A 12868-nucleotide genomic window follows, 5' to 3' on the forward strand; every position below is an offset into this window, starting at 1 on the left:
AGAGATATTTCCCAACATTCTATATAACCAGTTTTTAAATGTTTTTATTGATTTTAGAGAGAGAGAGAGAAACATTGATGTGAGAGAGAAGCATCAATTGGTTACCTTCCACATATGCCCCAACTGGGATCAAACCCACAACCTGGGTATGTGCCCTCACCAGGAATCGAATCTACGATCTTTCAGTGTACAGGACGATGCTCAACCAACTAAGCCACATAGACCAGGGCTGTGTCTCCTTTGTTAATTACTATAAATTGAAGAAAAGGTTAATTTATTTTATACTAAAATGGCAACCATTTGAACTAACCTTGGTGTCAGTATGGCATGTCATTTATATGGCCAAAGAGTAGTAAATAGAAAAGGTACTAATAACTTACACAGGTGTGAATACAGCCATGTCCACCAGCAATGTATTTACTTTACCTTTATGATTAGTAAGTGCCCTTGGAATTGCTGGGCTTTTGGGACAAAGAGATTAATAATAATATCTAATTCAAAGCCAATATGTCTTAAATGCAAAACACACATAATTCATACTCTTTATAAATGAAATGGAATTTCTGCATGGAAATGTTCACATATATTTTATTTCATTTAAATGTGTTTGTAAAGTTATGGAACTGCCGAAATCGGGGACCAAATTTTCAATGTGTTATAGTACGTGTGCCCACCGTTCGTTCTTATTTTTGGTACAAACTCTAAGCTGGAATACAAGCCTTTACCCAACATATTCCAAACATTCTAACTTTCTTACCACTATTCACTTGATATGCATTTTATGCTGCCCTTAAATCAGGTGCTCCTCTGAAAACACACTTGGTACTTTCCCGCATTGGTGCCCATCAAAATCAAGGCCTATCTGAAGCATCCTTTTCTCCCATGAAACCTCTTGGGAATCTCATGGGCCGGGGATAATTTTATACCTTAACACTTCATATATGCCTCTCTTTTGGTAGTTAAACTGCTTCTTTTAATTATAGCTCCCTTAGCAAAGTTATTTCCCAGAATATACTAGATTACAAAGTTTTGATGATGAAAACAGTGCAACACTCTTCTTGGTATCTTACATTCTATTTCTATATCAACTGTATTTTATATTCCCATGCACCTTACACATGCCAAAACCTCAATAATTACATTTACGAAAATAGATTTGTATTAGATTAGTATATATTCCAACTCTGTAAAAGTCTTAGCAAGCATGTCTAGTAGGCCTTTTCCATAAAATGTTTCTAAACCAGTTGGGAAGAGTCTACATTCTGAAGAGTAACTGGAGACAAGCAATTTATTTTTCGGGACTCATAACAAACATAGCCTGGAGTACATTTCAGACATGAACAGCCTGATCCCTGAAGAAATTAATAAAATAAAAATGAAAACTACATTATAAAAGGTCTTTTTGAAGGAACCAGTAATATTTAGTCTGGATAAAAGAATACTTCGGGTGAACATAATCGCGAGCTTTAAATAACTGTAGGATCGTCATGCAAGTCAATGAGTAAACTTGTTCTGGATAGCTGCAGAGGGTCAACTGATGATAAATTGAAGCGTCTACGAGAGCAACAGGCCTCCCTAAGAAAGGAAGAGGTATTTTAGCAGAGATTGAATGCCAGCAGTCCTTGGTGATTTGTTCTGAGTGATTTTTCCTTGCTCGGTTAGGGATTAAATGATGCCTCCAATGGTTTTATCTAAACCTGAAATTCTGGGAAAGACATCACAGTGAAAGTGTCCTGTCACCATTTGACATATCAATACATCAGATTCTATACCTAAGCAAGTTAATCAGCATAATTTAAAGTAGGCCCTTTAAGAGATGCCCTAAATAAGTCACCACTGCAGACTACAAATGGTATCACAGTGGTAGGAACAAGTAAAACTTCTCCCAAATGCTAAATGGATAGTGCAGATGCAGCCTGCTCAAAACCAAGGTCTGACCCACCTGGAAAAAAGCGCTTGGAAAGGTTATATTGACTAAGGAAGCAGGCTATTTGCACATTCCTCATTTTCTCCCAAAAGTCTGTATTTCTCCCAACATAGACCTCAGAATCCCACTTCTATACCTTTTCCTTCTCCCTACTTCCTTGTTTTAGAAATACTTACACATCAGACATAAAAACAGTAGTTTGATTTATACAACTGTGTATTGTAAAAATTTCTTATGAAATTTAAGCCAAAACCAATTGCCTTCAAGTTGATCACAAATGTTGGGTATACTGTTAGGCACTGTTTGCTTTTACAGCCATCAGAAGGGTTAATATAATCATAGCAGACATTAAAACCAGGGGAAATTTGTTATTGATTTCAAAATGTCTTCTGATTCTCATTGCTCCCATCCTAAAGACTACTTATCAGGACATTTTTCTTCAAATATAAATTGTTGGGATTATTAGCTAAAATGCTAATTTTTTCAGATCAGCTAGTATTACCCATGATAATTATTTTCAGACATCATTAGGTTTAACATTAGCAAACTCCTACCAAACATGGCCAACAATAAACCAATGACTGAACAAATTTGGAGGTTGTCCATTAGAAAATCTAACCTCCACACTTAGCATCCAATTATTTGCTATATTCCATACTGCCAGGTGATTTATTTTAAAAGGTCATTTTGAATATCTTCAGCCACTTAGCCCTTTTAAAAAGCTACATTTGATTATATCTGGGCACCAAGTCCTTCACGAATATTCTGAGGTCATTGTACAAGTAAACAGATGACAAAGTCAAAAACAAATGTTTTTGGATTCCTTTTCTTTTGCTTGAATATGGGTATAACTATCTCAAAATGCTGTTACACATGTGCATTAGTGACCTACACAAAATGTGAAAGCATCAGAGGATATTACAACAAGCCATGGAGCTGCTGACCATTATCTTTCTGAAAACAACTACGTATGCATATAATAAGTTGCATCAATAGCAGTCAATTATCGCAAGAACACTCTATTAACCCTCGTCACAGATGTATTGCTGTGTATCACATTTATTTTCACCTGAATTATTCTCAAAACTTAGTGTTGCTTCATATCCTAAAAATAGCCACTACAATTCTCTTGTGTGTTACCCTGCTCTGTTCCTAGGAGGTAGGACAGTGCTATAAACAATGCTTCATTTTTACAGACAAAGAAATAATGAAATATAACAGAGGTACAGCCACTTTGCCTGAATCCTTTTGAAAATCAATAATGAGGCAAGCAATAAATTACTGGGGTCAAGGTTTACTGTCAGCTGTCTGGTGGCCTCTGCAGCCCTGATGTGGCCCCTAATGAGCACATCCTCACAACAAGGACAAAAAAGACATGTGAAATCCTCATTTTCTCCCCAAAGTCTGTATTCCTCCCAACATAAACTTTGACACATAGCAAACAAACTGAATGACAAGAAAATGCATTGAGTGTTTATAACCCTGGATTTTTCCCTTGCTTAGAGAAATAGCGATTATTCAAAATGTAAGCACCAGGAGAAGAAGAAATGGATAATTAGAAGCTGAACTTTCCATGACCTGTCCACAAAGTGTTGGGTCAGCCATCAGCACTGTCCCATAGGGCACTGCTGAGTTGCAAAGACAGATTTCCTCCCTGAAGGAAAAAGATTCACACCCAAGCTTTCACTCCTTCATTTTTCTTTACCTTCACAACCAAGGATATGAAATGGAAGAAAGGGATATACATTCCCTTTTTCTGCTGAATTTATCCAACCAGGCCCACCAAGAAACAACTCTTCCTCAACCCCACAGTGACCCACTTCACATAGCTTTCCTTCTCGGAACACCCTGAACAAAATATGGCCAGAGAAGACTGTCCTACATGGAAGAATCCCAGTTCAACTACAGACTGCCCTACCCAACTGCAGGAAAAAAATTACCTCAAGATGATCCCATCTGTTTACATGTTAGAAAATTCAAGGGGAAGTGCAGAGCTCAGGGTGACCTTGACTATGACTGTCAGAGTGTTTGTGACTGCTGGATGGGTAGGTAGGACAGTTGTTTCTTGGACAACTTCTTATAAAGCTGAAGAAACTCATAAGAGTAAGCAGACTGGTGGACTATAGCTATAGGAGGGAAGACTAGCCAAGACTTCTTCCCTCACTAGGTTCTGATGACCACCCCTCCATCTTACAGCAAGTCAAATTTTTCTTACCAGACTGTTACCTGCTTGAGAATTATGACTTTAAACATTCACCAAATGTCTATTGCATGCCTACTGCATACCATGCACATTGTTTACATGTTTGTGAATCCACTAGAAATTTTAGAACAAAAATTATCAGTAAAAAAATGAAAAATTCATTTAAATAAGATGAACAATATATACTCCAATATAAGCGGTGGCAATCGCCTCGGTTTAACAAGCTTATAAATTCATTTTACAATAGAATGCATCATTTGTAAATCATGTTTTCTCCCTTAAAAAACAATAATCAGGACCCGATTCTACAGGCTATGAAAATCCATAATCCTGAACTATAAGGGAATTTAAAACAAAACAAAACAAAAAAACCCATGATGCTACGATATTGAGATCTGTCAAAACAGCACCTCTTTGAAAACCCCCTTACTAGGAAAATATATAGATATAATAAATGAAATATTTTCATCAATGATTTAGTAAGTCTTGCATTGCTTCTTCAACTGCTGTTTGGCTTGAGAGACCCAATATAAAATTAGATTCCTAAAAACACTGGAAAGTAGTAAAAGGACCGAATTTGGCGTAAAAAGTTAGCCTAACAGAATGTAAATGCCATGAGGGCCCAGGTTTTTTGTGTTTGTTTTTGCTATTTTGTTCACTGACAAGCCTCTAGTGTCTAGAACAGCACCTTTTCCAGAGCAGGTGCTTAATAGTAAATCTTGATTTAGTTAGTAATTTTAAAAAATCAGCATTCCCATGAATGCTCCACTTGTGTCTCCCAAGCACACCCAAGGTCCCACAAGGAGACACTGGTTAGCCTGCTCTGGCAATTGATATAGTTCAAGTTGGGTAATTCAGGCCCCAAAGACTAATTTTTAGACCAAAAACTCCAGAAGGATGACTCCTAGAGAATCAGAGAATATAGTTCACTTAACTACTATAGCACTGGTTGAGCTCAATAAGAAATACCCCAAACTTTAACTGATATTTCCATTTGTTGACTGTTGAAAAAATGTGCATTCTGACATCATTTCTTAATCCATTTCAATCAATAGATTAATAGGCCATTTGAAAATGTGTTCAATAATTTGAATTCTTTTATGTTTTTCTTTTGGTCTAATCCCTTCTCAATAATAATCACAGCTACCAGGTATTATACATATACTATGTGCTCATTAAGATTTGTACACACATTTGCATAAAAATGTTGCAGTGATCCTTAAACAGATATTATCATCTTCACTTTGTAATCTCCAGTGGTTAAGTGACTTTCCTAAATTCACCTAGCTGATGGTAAACTTGGAATTCACCCTGTTCTGTCTGACTTCAAATCTAGGCTCTTAGCCCCTAGGTTACCTGTATATGTCACCAGCAGATGTGCATCAACTACTGGGGGAAAATATTGTGCAAAGTGATGAAAATGGTTAACAATATAATCTTGATGTTTAACATTTGCTTAAGCTGCATGGAATGGTGGAAAAACCAAATGGTTTGAGAGCCAAATAGTCCTGAGTTCTAGTCCTGCTTCACTATTGACTATCAGAGTATCCCTGCAAAAACCATTTAACCTTTCTGAATCTCGATTCCCTTTCATGTAAACATGAAAATAATAATACCAAATATTCTTGGGGGTTGTTATTGAGAGTTCCTGCTATGAAACCTGGCACAGAGTAAGTGTTCCCTAAGCCTAAATTCCCTTCCCTCTAACGGATTTGCTAAATTGGCACTGTGCTGATTTTTTTAAGTGTTTAGTTCATCCTTGTAATACCATAATTACTGAATATAATGACACTGCATTCTCTAGAACTACAAAGTAGAATTTATAAACTGATAGGATATGAGTTGGAAGAGGCTTTAGAGGCCATCTGTTCCAATCTTTTCCATTTCCAAATGAAGTCCAGAGTATTTAAAAGACATGCTTCCAAGTTTTTACAGAAAGCTCAATGCAAAGACACACTAGACCTTATGTCCCTCCACCCCAATTCCCACTCTCCCCCCAGTTTTTGCCTCACATTACACAGGCATGGCAATGCATGTAATTTTCAGACAATTAAGCAGTATAAAATAACCTCAGTTTAATTGCTTCCAATTAACAAGCCAAATTAGTGTTTCATATGTACACTATTAAATGAGTTGTCTGGCTTCCAAAAGAAATAAAACACTGTTTCAAATGAATCTAGCATTTCAGTGAGCAAAGCTACTTACAATTTAAATTACCTTTCCTATAATCTTCTTTATATGGAGTTAGACCTAATTTTAAAATAAATACTTTCTGCACTATCACGATGAGAATTCAGGCTATATTTCAAGTATCAAAATTTTCTTTCTCACAGAACACATACGATTTTCTAAGATTAGTATATGTGGGTATGCAGTTGTGCATGCCTACCCACATATGCATGCTACAGATCACTAACAAAATACAAATGAGGGTCTGTCTTTATTTATCTATTGCCTGGTTTCAAAAGTCCCACCTTTTTATTGGGCTTCTGAAATCAAATGAATCTGCCACAGTGTAAATAATAACAGCTTCCCTGATATACTGCTTTCTTTTTCAGAGAAAATCAAACAATTAAATAAATCTTTGTTAAAAAAAAAAGCATTCCTGTTCATTACATTGCACTACACTATATGTCCAGTATTGTCGTGATTTAGGTAAAAATGGACATCAGTTAAAAAGTGGTATTCTAATGAAGCATGAAATGAATCATCTATGCGTTCCTTAAAATATTTATACCTAAAAAATACAAATAGCTTATAACCTTAAAAATAACCATCTTTATAAGCTGGTGTTTGATGATCAATTTACTATTAATATTTATAAATATTGTCTGTAGTAAGAAGTTTTGTAGTAGGTTAAAATAATGATTCAGTACTGTACTTAAAATGTACTGCAAATTGACAATCTATCATACTTACTTGACCATGTTTAGCAAAACATTTTTATCACTTTTGTTATTTATTATTTTTAAGATGTCTGTTCATAGGATGGAAGAACTCAAATTGTCATACAATAATGTCAACCTTTATTATTTCTCTTTAGGGCATTATAGCAACGTAACTGTCTCCTTGCTGCCAGTATACCCATCCCATAGATGCTTATAATCTTCCTAAACACACACATGACCACACCACTCCTCTGTTCAAAAACTTTAAGTGATGCCATCTTTCTCACACATGCGGGAACCAATGTACCTTTGCAGGTACTCCTTCTCTCTCCTGGTACTTTAACTATGCCCTACCCTTCCCTCTTAGTAGAATTTGTTGGAATTCTACTCAACCCTCAAGGCTCCCAGTCAAAAATCACTTGTTCCCACAAAGACCCTCTAGTCTTTCCAGCTGGAAGAAAACATGCTCATTCATATTCTACTTTCACTTGTAAGTTTTAAAGTAGCCACATGTCTTCTCTAGATTGTGAAATTCTTAGAGTCAGAGATCACCATCCTTTTACCTCTCAGTTACTAATTCTGAGCCCCAAGTCTGACTCCAGAGCTCAAGGTTGGAACTCCTACCTAAGTTGATTCCTTTTGCCATCTAAATTGAGTTTTATACATTAAATAAATTTTAAAACAGGGAACAAATTAATTAAATGACACAGTTGACAAAATGGAACATGAGTCCAAAAGTACATAAAGGAATGTTATTTTCACTAACTTATTTTTCTGTTCTTTTTCTTCATATTCTTTTGTTATTCCTCTAATCATATGGAGAGTTAAAAAGTAAGATCTAAACTCTTCCAAAGGTCCTGATATTTGCAGTCCTGTAGAGAAATTATCTGAGGAATTGAATGTTTCACTAGCTGTTTATAAACATATAGATCCAGCTCATGCAGGGCTTCAAAGATTAATCAGTTACTTCCCTCAACGACTTGTAAGGACTTCTCAATTGTTAATTATTCATTAATTAAATCAATGGTGCTGGCCAATTAACTGGAGCCTCAAATAAGTTATTTTATGTAAATGATTTATTCTTTAAAAACTTATCTGCAAATAATAATAGCTAGCCAATCCCTCCAACTAAAGTCAGCAATTGAATTGTAACAAATTTCCACCAGGCTGGGGACCATTGATCAGAAAGAAATATGATGAGATATGTGTTATATACAACAGCCTACTCAAACTTCTAGTCCCTACCTCCCAAATCACCCTCCAATGATCAGTCTCTAACCCCTAACATGACCAATAGCAGGGTCATCATACATCCTGATATGCCAAGGACAGGCCCCACCCCCATTTATGCCAGGTTAGATAATCATTCTAGTGATCAACCTGCCCACATGGTCTGGCCTCACCTTGCATCACCTCTCTTCTTAGCTGTGCTCCAGCATCACTGGCTTGCTATCAACTCCTCAAAACACTGTACATCCCCCAACCTGACGTCATTTACATTATTCCTTCTTGATACAATACTCTTTCCATCTTCACACCTACCTTTTTCTACTTGACTCTTATCTTTCAGTCTCATCTCAAACATCACCTCTTCAGAGAGGTGGCTTGTTCAGCTGCAAGACAGGGAGGGATATACCCTTTGTTACACACTCCTTTATATTTCTTCCATAGCACTCATAGTAAGTGGGCATTACATATATTGATCCACTATATTATTAATATTTGTCAACCCCACTAGATTAGAAGTAACTTTTCCAGTCTAGATCATTATATCCTTGGTGTCTAGCACAAAGCCTGACCCATAGTAAATACTTGTGGAATGAATAGATGAAAAATTGTATTGCCCAATGATGACTGAGGCACTGTCATAGTACTCTGAAGACTGGATTAAGATTACACATGAGTTAAAAGTCAAAAATGTTGGGTGGCCCTGAGTACCTCCTGACCTTACATCCAACCACCTGGTGACTCAGAAGTGGTAGGACAAACCCCACCTGCTTCCTACCTACATTCATCTTTAGGCACACAAACATCATTTTCATCTCTCCAAAGCACTTTCTTCAAATAGGCTTAAATAGGCCTAAATATGACTGACTAATTAATCTCCAAATTTTAAACTGACAGGAAATCTAAAGTTATGAATACTTGTAGAATAGATCACATAATAGTTAATAACAAATGATTTGTGACACCACTTATCAAGCAGTTCAGATTCTATTCCAAATGCAGTCATGAAGACAGGATAGTCCTATGTCTCTCTTCATGTTAGTTCCATGGTCCACCTCAGAGAAGCCAAAGACTGCACAGACCAAGTAAGCTATGATATCCCCTTGCACATGAGGACTTGGAGTTGTGTCACAATAATAGATAAAGTGCTGAAACGTTTTTTCCAAATTGGTCAGAGCCATCTCACAGCTACAAAATCTGATTTATAACCTCCTTTTTGTTAGCATTACCATAAATAGCACATAGCAAGCAATACTTTTGATTGTGATCAAGTATCAGGAAACAACAGAAAAATATATCACTTATACAATTTCCTTTAAATACATTCTTATTTCCATAAAGTTTTCCCATTTTCTCTCAATCCTCTGTATTTATCCATAGCTTCAAACACTGAGGAGCCTCATTGGAACATTCACTAAAGTTTTACTCAAGATTAATTAAGTCTCTGCCTGCATGGTTATAGCCAACCCATACATACTGGATGGTTGGACAGTTCTTGAAACCTGAAGTCCGCTGAGTTGAGTTAGCAAACTTCCTCTGGTCCTGTTTAAATATCACTTAAAAAGCTGAAATATTTACATACCAGTATTAGCCAAAAGATGGATTCACAAAGAATTCATTAAAGAATATAAATCCATTAACTGGAAGTACATCATTTAAATTGTGAACTATTTCTCCACCTACAGGACTACTGCATACACCAACAGAGAGTTCTGCTGATGCTATGAATCAAAATGTGAAAACAATGTTTATTTTTAAGAGACTTAGGTGACTAGCGGCCTGTCTGATCAACAATCATCCATCCAGAAGATTTCAGCCACTTTTCCCTTATTATAATAGTTACCACATCAAGTATTAAATTATTCCACATCCTAATGGATAACACTTTCACTTATGCCAAATAACATTTTCAATAGGTCTTTAAAACTGCTTTTCCTATGTTGAAGCTTTCCAGTTAATTTCAACTAATAATTGATAACTCAAAAATCTAAAACCAGCACAAATAGAGTACTTGTTATTTGTTAATGCTGCTTTTAAAATAAGCCCTACTTTTAAAAAAATAGGCAACTTCTTAAAGATTTTTCATTTTAAATTGAAGAAGCATAAAAGTTTCAACCTGGTTTTCTGAATCATGACAAAGTGCCAAAGGCTCAGGCAGACACATGTACCATTATTCCACAAGGAACGCCTGCATACATGTTGTCTCTGTTTTGTTGTCATAGTAACAAGAACATTTGTAAACACATCCCAGGTAAAAGGAACCTGATCAATCAAAACATTCTACTGGCTAATCTTTCATTGTAGTTAGACAGCATGATTTTATTACATAATAATATACACATAGTAAATCCCTTTAAGTTCCATGTTTAATAGAAATATAGAAATATTTTTATCTACTTTAATGGTATTTTTCCAAAGGCCTCCATAAGGATCTAACCATTTAAGAATCAGTTACATTCTAAATTTGTAATATCATTAATATACTTACATTCCTAAAATTGTCCCTGAATCAATTTCACATCAATTTAATCATAAATATCCTCATATGAATATATGTAGTCTTTCATAAAGCCAACCACATAAAATAAAGTCACCATAACAGGAATATTTATGCCAATAAGCAAATTTTGTTTTATACCTGACCTATTGTCAAAGCAAGAAACACAGACCATTTTCACAAGGTTCACCATTGTAATATAACATTTTCCTACACATAAGAAATATACTGAATATTTCAAACCTAGTGGTGAAAAAGGATTATGACACTTGAAGCACACTACCAGTATTAAGTGGATGCTGGCAAATCCTCTTCATCTTAAAATAAAAATGGACCATTCTCATCATGACTCCCTAGTATCCCACAGAAATTCTGTCTAATAGTGAAAATGATATCAATTTTACTCATGTGGAAGGCATTTCTGTCTTGATAAATTATTTGGTCTATATCCTAAAAATCAAACTAAATCTACCCATTACACAATCTACTTAGTTAAAATTTTGCTTTGGCAGTCTTATAAAGTGAAAAGGTGCAAGACATTTAAATTATAATATGTATGTAATATATGTAAAGTATATATTATTTTTATCTATGTAGTATAATATATATGCAAATATTTCAAGTAATTTGCTTTGCTCAAGGACAAACATCACCAAACATTACTATATCACTGGAGGAAATGTTTCTAATAAAGTTAAATGGTCCTTTTCTATGAGACTAGATCATTGCAAATTTAATTAAAATTGATCTTATTAATATTTCAAGTAATTTCTGGGCTTGATTATGCACTACAAAGAAAAACTGTACTGAAGAGGAAAGTCAATAGCCTTTGACTAGAGCTCAGAGCATGCTTTAAAAAAAAACCCCAAACCGACAGTTCTCTTGCGAATTACCGAGGTCTAGCCTTTGGGGGTAGGAAAGAGTACCAATATTTATTTGGAGGTAAACTGAGTTATTTTTAAAATGGAAAAAAAAAGGAAGGAGAAAAAAATCAGTTCAGATTTTCCATTCTAAATGTAAGTACCGGAAACAAGCCTTTTTATGTTCATTTTAGGCCTAAGTAACTGTGCAGAGATTAAGGCTTTCACAATGTCAGTTGCACACGCGGCTTCCTGTGCGAATTCTAAGCCATTACAGGTGTCCTAAAGGCCTCTGGTGAAACCTATTATCAGGGGATTCCTCTGGTCCCCCGAAAGCTATCCTACTGCCCTCCACCCGGCAGGTATGATTGCTCATCTCCTCCAACTCTCTTTATTAAGGACCCTCTTCTTTTCTCTGCGCCGCCTGGGTAAAAGTGCCCAGCTGCCCTCAGCAGAGCAGGTAAAAGCTTTCTCATTAGAGAGGACTAGTTCCTGCAGTCCTTTTTAGTTGGATGCTTTCAAGTCAGAGAGAGGAGCCACTTGAAGAAAACCCTCCTTCCCTGCTTTTCCCCACTGGGAGCCACGTCCCCGAAGGACAACACCAAGGGGGCACTTCCTGACCTTCGATCCCCTCATCCCATTTGCTTGGAGGGCTGGGGTCTCGTTTTCTGCTGTCCTCCGCGGCACTGGATGTTATGTAAGAGGGACAGGACGCGGAGGCACATGCGTATAGAGCGCACCGATCTGCGATAACAGCTGGGGTGGCCCCCCAAATCCATTCCCACCAATACATCCCCTCTCCAGGCATATCCAATCATTCCTTCTATTGTGCTTATGATAAGTTAGATGTTAAAATGTCGGTCTTGCTTCTTAAATTATGAATTCTTTAAGGTCCAGACAATGTCTTAATAATTCTAGTAATGTTTTCCTTCACCCCTTCCAGTACCAGACGCACAGAATGGAAAGGCGGGAGGAGGGGTGAAGGGAGGTGAAAGAGGAGCAGAGGCAGCAGCAGCACATCTGCTTTGATAGCAGCCGGCAGAGCCGCCGCGGCAGAGCCCCTCGTTAACCCCCTTCCTGTGGCTGCACCACGTCATGGAACATTCCCGGAACGGGCCAACGTTCCACCCACTTCAGGGAACAGACATAAAGGCGCAGACCCAGCTCCCCACCGTGCACAGCCCCGACACACATGTCCCTGCCCGGTCCCCGGACAGGCGCACAGACCAACACGCATGCAAACCGCCCCCCCCGGGCTCCCCGCGT

The 12868-nt window shown here is 36.9% G+C and overlaps 1 long non-coding RNA gene across 1 annotated transcript in view; it reads right to left on the reverse strand.

Annotated features, from left to right (window-relative positions):
- Positions 1-12868, reverse strand: part of LOC107181782 — a 15452-nt gene that overhangs the window by 1809 nt on the left and 775 nt on the right. The gene's annotated exons all lie outside the window — the stretch shown is intronic.

Source organism: Myotis davidii, unplaced genomic scaffold, assembly GCF_000327345.1.
Source record: "Myotis davidii unplaced genomic scaffold, ASM32734v1 scaffold292, whole genome shotgun sequence".
Classification (NCBI taxonomy): Eukaryota; Metazoa; Chordata; class Mammalia; order Chiroptera; family Vespertilionidae; genus Myotis; species Myotis davidii.